The sequence below is a fragment of the Pezoporus flaviventris genome, unplaced genomic scaffold (genome assembly GCF_033815535.1).
Source record: "Pezoporus flaviventris isolate CSIRO_AGI_PZ_B2104156 unplaced genomic scaffold, CSIRO_AGI_Pfla_v1 ptg000021l, whole genome shotgun sequence".
Taxonomy (NCBI): Eukaryota; Metazoa; Chordata; class Aves; order Psittaciformes; family Psittacidae; genus Pezoporus; species Pezoporus flaviventris.
This window is the reverse complement of record NW_026892569.1, coordinates 2,362,091-2,374,095: the sequence shown is the minus strand read 5'-3', so window position 1 is coordinate 2,374,095 and position 12,005 is coordinate 2,362,091. Positions and strand designations below refer to the sequence as shown.

General features: G+C 37.6%; 1 long non-coding RNA gene and 1 pseudogene across 1 annotated transcript in view; one reads left to right on the top strand and one right to left on the bottom strand.

Moving 5' to 3' along the window:
* LOC133270497 (contactin-6-like) overlaps positions 1-12,005 on the top strand; it is a 147,270-nt pseudogene that overhangs the window by 65,434 nt on the left and 69,831 nt on the right.
* Positions 1-12,005, bottom strand: part of LOC133270499 (uncharacterized) — a 35,295-nt gene that overhangs the window by 16,734 nt on the left and 6,556 nt on the right. The window lies entirely within an intron of this gene.

Genomic DNA, 12,005 nt, shown 5'->3' with positions numbered 1-12,005 from the left:
TGGAAGGTATTCCTTCAGGTTTTACAGTTTTCAAACCAAAATGAAGATGCTCATGCACAAGCTTCCCAGATGTCACAGGTTTTGCTCCTCCTGCATGCACATTGGAACAGACACCTGTGAAGCAGCTGCCCTGAGCCCTGCCATCAACAGTCACCTCCCAAAGCATGACAAGGTCTGACCAGGCACAGACACAGCAGCTATCACTTTTGAGCCAAAGATACTAAGATCACAGTCACATTCAAAACTCATGAGAGAAAGAAGCATCCAGGTTTAAAGAGTATTTTTGATCAGTAAAACTGGAGTTCTGCCTGTTCTGTGGTGCCAAGATGCATTTATATGCATATTAATGAGGTGCTCTGCACAAATCGGTTTTCATTAACAAAGAGCATCTAAATTGAATTTCATGCCTTAGAAAAGGACAAACAAAAAACCTGTTATAGAGAACTGCTTACATGTGGCTTCAACCAGAACTCAATCCCAAGGCACACAGGGGATTTGTTTTAATTATTTCATCAGTTTTAAGTAAAAGTAACTGTGTGAAAATGCCTAGTCTTGAGGGAAATCCCCACAACTAGCAACAGTAAAACAGTCTGTCCATGCATGTTACTAATTCTTTTAGTGCTCATACATGTCTATAACAGAGGCGTTAACAGATACATAGAAGAAACAAGAAGTGCAATTAAACTAGAAAAAAAGTACTCCACCACGAAAAAGAATCATGTGGAAACTAATTCATAACTATGCAGGGCATAAACTCAGAAAATTCAGTATTAATTGAAAACATCTAGTTGCCTATGGATCTTAAATTAGATTCTCAAATTGTTCTACCATGGCTGATGATAGACAATCTTGATTGTGGTTCTCTCACACCTCAGGCCCCCATTAATTATCATGAATTCTGAGTAACAATGACAATTTAAGTTCATGAATAAGCTTAGTCATTTTGTCGTGAACCACACAGGAGGGCACACAGTGGAGGCGTTAGACCACGTATTTAAAAGTTCCTCCCTAGTGCTACAGACCAAGAAAGGATTTTTCCTTGGCATTTTTGGGCTGCAACCATATTCTCACATTTTTCAAAGGGGTGTTCAGGGGCCATCCCTTTGCTTGGTGCTTTTCTCAATAGCATTTTCCTAGACACACACATCCTGCCTCCTCTCAGCCAGTGACAACATGCAGCAGTGCGAATGACAGCAATAGTGCTGGAGCACTTGGAACAAAATCTGCAGCTTCCAAGCCTTCTCACATGCTTTCTGTCAGATAGACAGAAGACACAGTTTTGCTGAAGTAGATTAAAGAGACAATAGTCCCTCCTGGACAGAGTTTTCCTATTCCAAAACATAAAATAATAGTTCATCATTAGCATTTAACTATTTCAGGGGAAATAACAAAAGCAATCAAGTCCTTTTAGTCTTCACTAGATCATGACAGTCTGGGCATTAGCAAAGCCCTGTTAGAGTGACTGTCCATGAGATGCTCAGCCAGCATGAAAGCCTACTATTCATCTGATTACTTCATCATGTTATTTACCTTTGACTACACACAAATTACAGAAACATCACAAAGCAATACAGCGTGCCTCAAAATGTCATAACCCTTTTCACTCATAGTATATGCTTTGAAACAGAAAATGGAAAAATCAATACACTTAGATCAGATAGTCTGAATTTGCAAAGTCTGAGCATGCATGAATTTTAGTCTAAGTGGCACATAGGCTGTTGGATTGGTTGTATTGTGGTACTGTCTGTGTGCCCAGAAATCCCTCTGTAGCAATTGTATTTGATTAAAAGGTGTGCTAGATGTTGTAACTACCACCTTGAGTAAAGCTCGCTGGGTCTTTAAACTGATTGTTAATTCTTCACTGCACATGAGGGCTGGCATACTGATCAGGCTGTCTAGCAGCTTATATTGCAAGAGTGAACACTGCAACTTTTGTCTTTCAAAAAGGGGTATATGATTCTCAACCTACAGCTCAGCAGCACTCGGAGATGGCCAAATGATAACTGAAGGGCAAACAGGAGGAAGAGCTCAGCTTTCCAGTGGCAGAAGCAGGTCAAAGTTGCATCCCAGAAAGTTTCACTTCATTTACTAAGTTTCCTTATCCTCTATAGGGACAACTCAGGTAAAGTCATAGGCTTGCCTCTAGTCACATCATTTTATAACCTACAAATGCTAAGCAATGCATTAAATCTACCTCTGTGTTTTGAACGGGCTTCCTTATATATAATGCAAAATCACATCTCAACTTGTAGATATGTGGAGAATCAGATAAAACCAGGGTCCTTTCCAGGCTCCGCACAGCCTTCCTGATGATCCGGGCAATGCCTCACTACCTGCATCTCCCCCTGAGCCGGTGAGAAAAAAATGCAACCTCCAGCAGTAATACTCCCTGCAGATCAATCTTGCTTGAAGGAGGGAAATAATACTGTCATCGCTTCTTACATCACTAAATAGGCTTACAGCTCAAAATTCCCCTTTGGTCTTTTAACTACAGTTAAAGAACCCAATATAACTACAGCAGCAGCACCGACCTTTCCCTGTGTATACGTTGAATAGGATGAGTTACTGTAGATTTACCAAGAATTCAGTCTATTACTTGGAAATAAAGCCCATATTTTGTCAAAATTCTGCTTAGAGTAAAAAGAAACAATTTTTATTTATCAGTTTTAATAGCTATGGACACTCTGTGCCTATGCTCCAGCACTCTTGGAAGCAGTTCCCCGTGGGAGGAGTCTGCATCAAGATCTTTGCTTAATGGATGTTCTCCATGGAGGAACCTCAGTCATATTTTCTTCCTCCCTCCCCTCACTGTTTCCCCACAAAATTAGGAAAAACCTGTTGATAACCAATACACATTGCTGTAAGGGGTCTGTACACTGCTCTAGCCATTCTGAATCAGGGCACTGTCTCCTTCAAGGCTACTTTAAGCACAATATTTTCAAGGAACCAGCTATAAGCAATGCAACTTAATCAAAGAACAAAAGTGCTGCAAGACCTCACTGCATTCAGCTCGTCTTTCTGTATCTCTGTTAAGCTTTCCAGTATTTATTTCTTTGCAGAAGTCTGTGCATATGCAGGCTATTACAGGCTAAAGGGAAAGCAGGAACCGTCAACCACCATTCAACAGTGACAGGACAAGGCAGGTTGATAATAGCACTGCTATTTAGAACTCAGATACTACAAGAACAGGATTATGCAAATATCCAGGCATTCCTGAAGACAAAAAGAACAGTCTAGAATCTTAAAACCAGAAGTAATGGATATGTCTACATAATGAAGGGTTTTCACTTTCTCCTTAATCCCCTAAAGGTTTGAGCCCACCCTGTTCTCAGAGCCCACTAATATATATCAACACTAAATGCAGTCATGACCTCTTGTTAAACGCACAAACTGGAGATTATTAGGTAGTAACATTCACCTTTTTAATGCTGTAGTAGACCAAACAGCATCAGAAACCCAAACCCCATCTTTCTGTCTCAGATTATTTTAGACACCCTTCAGACTACTTAACCACCATATTCAAGGCTATGTTGTATCAGAATACTTTGTTAAAGCTGTTTTATTCCATTAGGCTAGTTGCTTAAAGTGTTATTATGAAAGGAGGCTCTTCTTCTTATACACAAACTCTTTATCTGACCATATCACTGACTGTAATGCTCCTTACAACCTCTGTAATGTATGTGTTTCACAGATAAAGTAGTAATAGAGAATATGCAAGTATTCAAAGATTATCTTTTAGTTATATATTGCTATTCTGCAGTTCCTGCAAGTGTTTATCCTAAATCAACCTATTGCAAGTTGTATTGGAAAAGCAATATATGTGATTGAGATATGGTCTGTAACAAGAATCTACAGGTCCCAAAGCCACTGGATTCTGATAAAATTTAATATTTTCTGAAGGATAAAACTAGTCTATATTTGCAGTCCAGGTGATTTTCTTTATCTGCTCTTCTTTCATTGCAGACAATATGACAGATTCCAACAAATTATTGAATCTCCATAGCATCTACATAAGCTTCTCCATTCTTTGGTGTGACAAAAAAAAAGTAACAGGTAGAGGCTTGCAAGTCAAAAAAAAACCAACAAAAAACCAAAACCCAAAAACCTGAATTACATTATTTGGAATAAATGACTGCCTTTTAAAAATAGAAATAATGAAATTCGTTAGTTATTTCTGCAGTGAAGGTTGATCCTGTCTAACACAACGATTTAAGGTACAAGTTAAACTTCTATTTTCTGTAGTTTATGTTGAAGGAGGAACAGTGTCATTGGTACTTTCCACAGTGTGAAGGAATGAGGCCACAGGCACAGCTTTTCTCAATAGTCAAACCACATCTGGTACAGAGAATGCCGTGAGCCGTAAACATTCATTTCTAAATGTTACTGAAAGAAAAAAGTAAACATATACTACACACAAAATCCCACTTACAAAATGCACATTCAAAAATACTTTACATCACTCATAAATCTTGGAATTCCCATTGGAAGGAAGTATTTGCTGGCTTTGCAGCTGGAATGAGCAAGATAAAACAGTGGTGTCTAGGGATAATCCAAGGTAATTCTGCAAGAAGTACCAGACCAAGATCTTGAAACAGTAGGAATTTTGGAAAGGCTGAAATATGCATGGATATACTTGTTACATTTTCAGCTGTGCATGAAAGCCTGCTCTTCCTTGCCATTTTTTAATTTTACATATTTGATCATAGATTACCCTATTGGTAATTATAAAAAGGAATGAATAATCTGAAGTGGGACTGCAGGGTGTTGAACAGGAGAAAGCCAGCAGGACCCTGGACACAGAGGACAAGCATTGCCAACAATGTGGCAAAGGTTGAATGCAAAAGAGCAAGTTCATGAACTATCTCCTCATATCCTGCAAAAACAGGTTACTGCAGGAGCAGGGGAAAGTAGAAATGAAAGAAGTCACCTTTGGATAAGAGTTAACATCCCTGCCAAGAGGTATTTTGACACAGGGGGCCAGGGTCATCTCCAGTGTAAGTCAGTCAAATCAGTGTAGTTCTGACAGGGATAAATCTAGCCCATGAGATTTACACTTGGGAGAGAAATCTGTTTTTAAGAGCACTCCAATCTGGAGAAAACGCATGCAGACGGCTAAGTGACTCTGATGACAGGTGACAAATGAACTCTGCTGTGACAAGTGAGAAAACTGTTCAGGAATATAAAATATTAAATATATATTTCTTGCATCCCACTTCCTTTGAGAAGGTCAGATCCTCAGACATGCCTTCGGCCTGCAGATGGGGTTTAGCATAAGAGCCCTAAGGCTGCACCAACACTTACTGCTCGGTGCAAGTCCTGTGTCTGGTTCAGAAGAGAGCTTTAATATTTGATGCTGCTAACTGTAAAACAGAAGGAAAAAACCTCACCAGCTGTAGACAAGCAGTAGATCTTCACAGCATATGTTTCTTTGCACTGGATTTCTTAGTGCACGAGCAAAAATCAGGTCAGCTAAGGATTCTCACCCTCCCCTATGTTTAATTTAATTGTGACCTTCCATTTTTTCCTCTGGAGAAGCTTGATATTACTTTGGAAAGGGCATTTTCACTCTTTAATTGAAAAAGAATCAGGCTGTGGCAGAAATTATTGTTCCCCACTTTGAAAATTAGTGCCTGGATCGGCTATTCATACCATTTAAACTAAATTGAAGACCTGGGGTCTGTGTACATCCTAATGTGTAAATTACAAATCCTCTCCCTTAGAAGCTCCAAAGCAATTTAACTAAATAAAGGAGCACTGATCAAGGTCCTTGGTTGATTATGCAGCTTTGAACAAAGGACAAGACCCAGCAATTATGCTTTTACCTCTGTTCGGCAGACTGCTCCATCAGGGCAGAGAGCAGCATCAGGGCTCTCTTGATGGCCTTCTTCAAGGGGGAAAGAGCAAAACATTGTTTTCTAACCAAGGTGGGATGCAGTGTTCACTTCAGGTGGAGAACTAGAACAAAAGTCTGAATTATAGTTGATTTTTAACTTGCCCTAGTGAAAAGAGACATTCAGGTGTTGCCAAGGCTTGTCCTGGCTGAAGCAGCTTCAACTCCTACAGACCCTGTGATGTTGCAACACCAAGAAAGCAGTGGCTCACATGTACTTCATATGGGGAAAGAGTAGAAGAACTCAGTAGGTGTTTAGTGGAAAATGCAAGTATTTAAAAACCAGGAAATGGAAAACGCTAAGCAGCTTTCAGACACCTTAATTAGAGATAACACTGCTCTTAATCTCAGAATTGAATTTATAGTAAATCAATTAGAACATTCAAAAAATTGAGATTAGATGGTAACAGGAAAAGATTAATGTATTGACACTATTACCAAGACAAAGGAACTGTCAGAGGATTTGTTTAGCAAGTTTACTACAGTTTTGAAAGCTCACTGGAAAGTAAACTTTTTTCAGAGTTGCAGGAAATGAGATTAGCCATTCCTTTGGGAGATATTTGAAGAAAAAGATATTTCCATTTCACATATTGGTGACCTAGTTGCAAGAGGTTGGTACTCATCTCGTACAATGTGATTGCGTATAGTAATAATGAGAAAAAGCAAGAGACATAGCTAGATGCACGTCTGGAGTGGTCCAAACAGATGATCGCAACCATTTGATAACAGGCATAGTCTGTTTCTAAAAGTGTTTTAGCCGAACAAAAGTCTGGGTCTTGATATGAAAAGAAAAAATAAATCCAAGATCTGGCCAAGTATGGGACCTTTCAGAATTTGGGATAATTTAAATCATCCAGTAAGTTCTAGTTTTTCTATTCACAGCTATAACAAACTTGGTTCTTCTGCATCAGGCATTGAATTCAGACCCACGCTTACCCGTGGGCCCCTAATCCACCACAATCACAGGAAAGTGAAGGTAACTAATTTTCAACTGATAACACAGCTGTTAGAAATGCTTATAGCAAATCGTAACAATGAGCTACTTTTAAGAACTGCTGAGGGTGTAATTTTTAGCCCATTTCCTGTGTGAGAATTTCTATTGTGATACATCACATCCAGTAGCACTGATCATATTGTGATATAGCATAGCCAACAAGAAAAACAAAAAACCAGAACAGATGTGATATATCACAATGAGACACGGCCACATGGAAATGTGAAAAATTACATTGATTTGTCCTCAGGAGCATAACTAATTTGTAAAGTGCTCTTACTACTAATGCCTTAACATTCATTGCATATTTCAATAACAAGTAATTACAACTATAATATTTGGGATTATGTAATGATAAAACATTTAAAAATCAGAAGTTCAAGAAAGCATGAAATTACATTAATTCATATGAACTGTTCATAGTTATGCAAGATGATAAATTGGACTCTTTAATTGTCTGTAACTAACAATTCCATATATTAAAACACCCCGGTTCCCTTGTTTGCTATTTGATAGCACAGAGCCATCTTATGCTTGTTCTTAAAATGGACTGGTTTGGAAGTGCTACACCTATCCTTGAGCAGTTAAAGGAATTTCAAGCATATGGTTCAGAGGTTGAAGTGAATGAGTTACTACTTGTGATTAGGTTTTTGTTCCTATCAGACATATTTAAGCAGTTAATCAACCCAGGAAAACTGACCTTGTCTTCACATAGTATTGTGCAAGTTAAACGTACCACTCTAACAACTCATAAAGCAGCTTTATATTAAAATACCAAACCCGATGTGTGGGTAATAGTGGTGATGGGAAATTAGAAGAGATATATTCATGATGCAGTCAGCAATTATGTCAGTGCTGAGCCTTAAAAGGCTAAAGAAATTCTGTGTGACTGAACCTAATAATTAGCTGATTAACACAAGCACTTTAGCAGGAAATAGTTGTGTATATCAGTTATAATTAATTTCTATCTTTATCACTTCACTTATCTATGGCACCTCTGTACTCAGTAAAGCTACACTGACAGTCATCCTCATCTGAAACCACTATACTTCTCAACTTCTGTTTTTATGGTAATCAGATATCTACATGGAAGTCTTGCAGGCCATGTTCTTCCCTGTTGTAAATCAGCATAACTTCCTTTACTCCAGTAGGGGTACTATTGACTTACACCAGCAACAAAAAGCTCTGGTCCATTCTTTCTCCCTGTTCCTCTTTGTACATGGTAATGAGCCATAATCTTCCTTCACCTCAAGTATTCCCACTTATATTATAGAAAGCCCTATAGTTCTGATTCAGTTTCCACAATATGCCATATGTTTTGCTTGTTCTGAGCACACACCTTTCTTGCTTAGGTCTGCAAATGTTCCCAGCTGAAAATGATGACTTCTTGCCACACACAGCTGAGTCCATACATTTCCACTCTTCACTGTGAAGAATCACTTGTTCATCTGAATATTTTGCTTAGCCTACATGACCTCATTATCACATCCAACTGATTAATTGTGCTATAGCAATAGCAATCTGCCAACACGCACAGTGCTGGAAGAAAGTTGCTTTTTCTTAGAACTCACAGCTGAGAAAGCAATGCAGTCTGAAGGAACTCGCTGCTCAAAAAGTGAGATAAATACAAAGAATGGAAGGAATTATGTAGGAACTAGGTGATAATTTATTTATAGATCTCTGCAGAAACACTGAAGTTAACAAATTTACCATCTGTTAAATAGTCATACTATTCCTAAGTGCATATTAGCATTCCAAATGTGTGTCAAACACCTGATTTTAGCAATCTTATCTAATACTCTTTTTGACAAGCAACATCATGCTTTATTAGATTATGTCACGTTATATTATAAAGCTATGCTAGGTAACTGGGGGAACAGAGTGGCTGTGCTCTGTCAGTGTAAATGCCTGCTCAGGGCAAAGAGAAGTGGTTTCAAGAAGTGGCCAAACTTGCAGAAGAAGAGCAAAGAAGTATGTCTAAATTTATATTAATCTTCACAGTTATTACGCATTTAAGATTTTAAGATTGCAATTAGTCACTGAAAATACACACCACCCCATAGATGGGAAAATGGCTGCAAAAATATTTTGGGTAAAAGAAACATTATTTCTGATGGTCCACTTCTTCTTTATTACCCTGGACTACATAAGAAACATTTAACTCATTATTATTGTCATCTGAATGAGGTGTCATAATATTTCACAGGAGACGTTGCCAGCCTGAGAAAGGGTCCAGTAAAGATGACAACAGAATTAAGACTGACTCCTTTAATGAGTTATTTTTATTTATTTTGCTTTGTTTTGCCTTTGAGGTTTTTATAATTCCTTATTACAGAAACACACTGAAAAAAAATATTTTTTTAATAATTATCTATCAAAATCAACTTCCAGTAGAAAAAAAGCATTCCTGTTTAGGCCTACTAACTTTTTGGAGGTGGCAGTTTCTGAAAGATGCAGTGTGATGAAGATAAGAGTCAAACATTGGAACAAATTCTCAAAAGAAAATTTCTACCTAGAGATTTTTAAAACTGGGTTAAATAATTATCTGCTTGGAAGGACATTGCATGCTGTTACCCATCATAGGCCATAAAAAAAAAAAAAAGAAAAAAGGATTAAATGACCATTTATGTTCCTCCATGTCTGCTTTATACTTGTAATTCACTAGTAAGCATAATGGGATGAAAATCTCTCCAGCAACAGAAAAGAGGAGCTGGTTTGTATAACCAAACTATAAACTTGCTAAGAAGCTCAGACCTCTGCGTACAGAATGATACTCAAAGGTGAAAGTGTAGATTAGAAATGCAAAGTCAAGTTTTCCCCCACATATACAATATAATATTGCTAATTATAACAGTGAATCCTGCAAGAAATCTAGTACTACTGCTTTTTTGTTAAGTCAGGGATACTTGTCATGGTTTTAATGCAGAAACGGACAGGTGATAGTTTCCAAGATGAAAGTAAAAATAATACCATGATGTCTTGTCATTAGACTAAGGATTACTATTAGCAATTTATTAGTTACAAAATCTTTTCCAAAATCTATTAAAATTTCAGAGTATTACATAGTTAATTCACAATTGTCATGAAAACCTTTTGCTTCCATTGCACTGGATGGTTAGGGTGGTGAGGCACTGGGACAGGTTGCCCAAAGAAGTAGTAAATGCCCCATCCCTGCCTGTGTTCAAGGCCATGTTGGATGGGGCCTTGAGCAACATGGTTGAGTGTGAGGTGTCCCTGACAATTGCAGGGGGGCTGGAACTAGATGATCTTAAGGTCTTTTCCAACCCAAACCATTCTATGATTCCATAATTGTTTCTACTTCCTTTTTTCTCTCCCATTTTTTAGGTGTTTCGTAGCAAGTGAAATTTTGCTCTCAGGAAAAAAAAAAAAAAAAGAAAAGAAAAAGAAAAGACAGACCTGATTTACCACAGGCAGAAAGCATTGGAAACCACTAGCTAGACTAAGTGTATTTTGTATATTCCTCAAGAGTATGAGGTTTTAAAACTCCATTTTTATGTAGAAACTGCACAGCCTGCTTTGTATTAGCAGCTATACAAAGCAACAGCAAAGGGAAATGTAATCGTTTCTGTTTCTAGTGCCTGAATCCAAAAAGTTATCATTTTTTGCACCTTTCCAGTCTTCTATTTAACATAAACATTAACATTTGAGGGTCTTTATTTTTCCAAAGCTAGCCTCTTCTCCCAGAGGGCAAAGCCTCATGCCAGACAACCCAAGCAAATCCCCATCTAATGTATTAACAATTATCCCTCTATCACTTTCCCACACAAATATTTTCTGATGATATTTTCCTTCTCAGAAAACACTTAACCCACAGAGAACAAAAGACAGATAATAAATTTTCTCAGATTGAATTTTCAATACAATTAAATAATCCACTCATTAAAAGATTGGACCAGTAACTGTCTTCTAAATATGAACCCAAGCTCCAGTTAGTCATATTGCATCCATCCACTCTTTTCTTTTGCAATTAGTATTACAGGATGAAATAAAACAGGTTTTTTTTTCTGGATTTTCTCCTTTTTTTTTTAAAATCTGTTCCCACAGCTCTCCCCTCCACCTCCCCACCTCCCGCAGACTGCAAGGCAGAGATCTAGCCAGCAGGCAATTAAAAGAACTTCAGAGTTTAAAACACTTTCCCAGTATATTGACAGGTACTATCTATTGTGGCTATGACAGAGCAAGGAAGTGCTACAGCTGGCTAATTCAATTCAGTCACCTCTGGGTAGACAATGTCTTCATAGGAGAGCAATATACAGGTGACGAAGAGGAGGAAAAGAAAAATTAACTGTGTAAAGTTCAACTAAGGGGTAGAAAATTGATATATTGACATAAATAGCTGAGCCCGTACAGGTAGCAATCATTATTGCTTTGACCAAAGAGAACTGTTTTCTCTCTATTGACCTCTGGATCAGGTAGTTGTTCAGTTGGTGAAAAATGGAGCAATTGTTTGAGACAAAAAGCTGCAGCAAGGTAAATAAAATAAGCTTAAAAGCAAGCACTATGCTACACTGGTATAAAGAGATAGAATAGGAAGATGATACGATTACATTAAAATATATTTTCAAAGTATTTCAAGCAATCACTTTGGAAAGTACTCCGATGAAAGTAGAAAGTCTTCTCATTAGGAAGAGAAATTGACCAAAAAGTTAAAAAGTTTAAAAGTACATCTGTTGTGTCATGCTTTGTAACTGAATTATTTAAAGGTAATGAGACTGCCAATACTTACACATTTCAGTAAAATGCAAGCAAAAGAGAGAATATGGTGTTAGATTCAGTATGGGAGATAGGCATGGGCATGTTTCTAAAGGAGATTTCTCTAAACCATCACATAATTTTCTTCTGAAAATATTCTCTTTCTCACCTTTAAAGCCAGTGACAAAGTTTAAGTCAATTAAAACATATCCACATACTGCAGCCAGCTTTAGGACAGAACAGACTCAAGAAAACAACATACTTTTATCATGACTTAAGCACACACTCTGTGGGAGACCTGCTAAAGTTCAATTATCACTTGTATATATAGATGAGAACACCTGCTTTTATTTCTATAAAAAAAGAGAAACAATGACAAATGTTTTTCTTTCTCTTGTAGATTAAGAA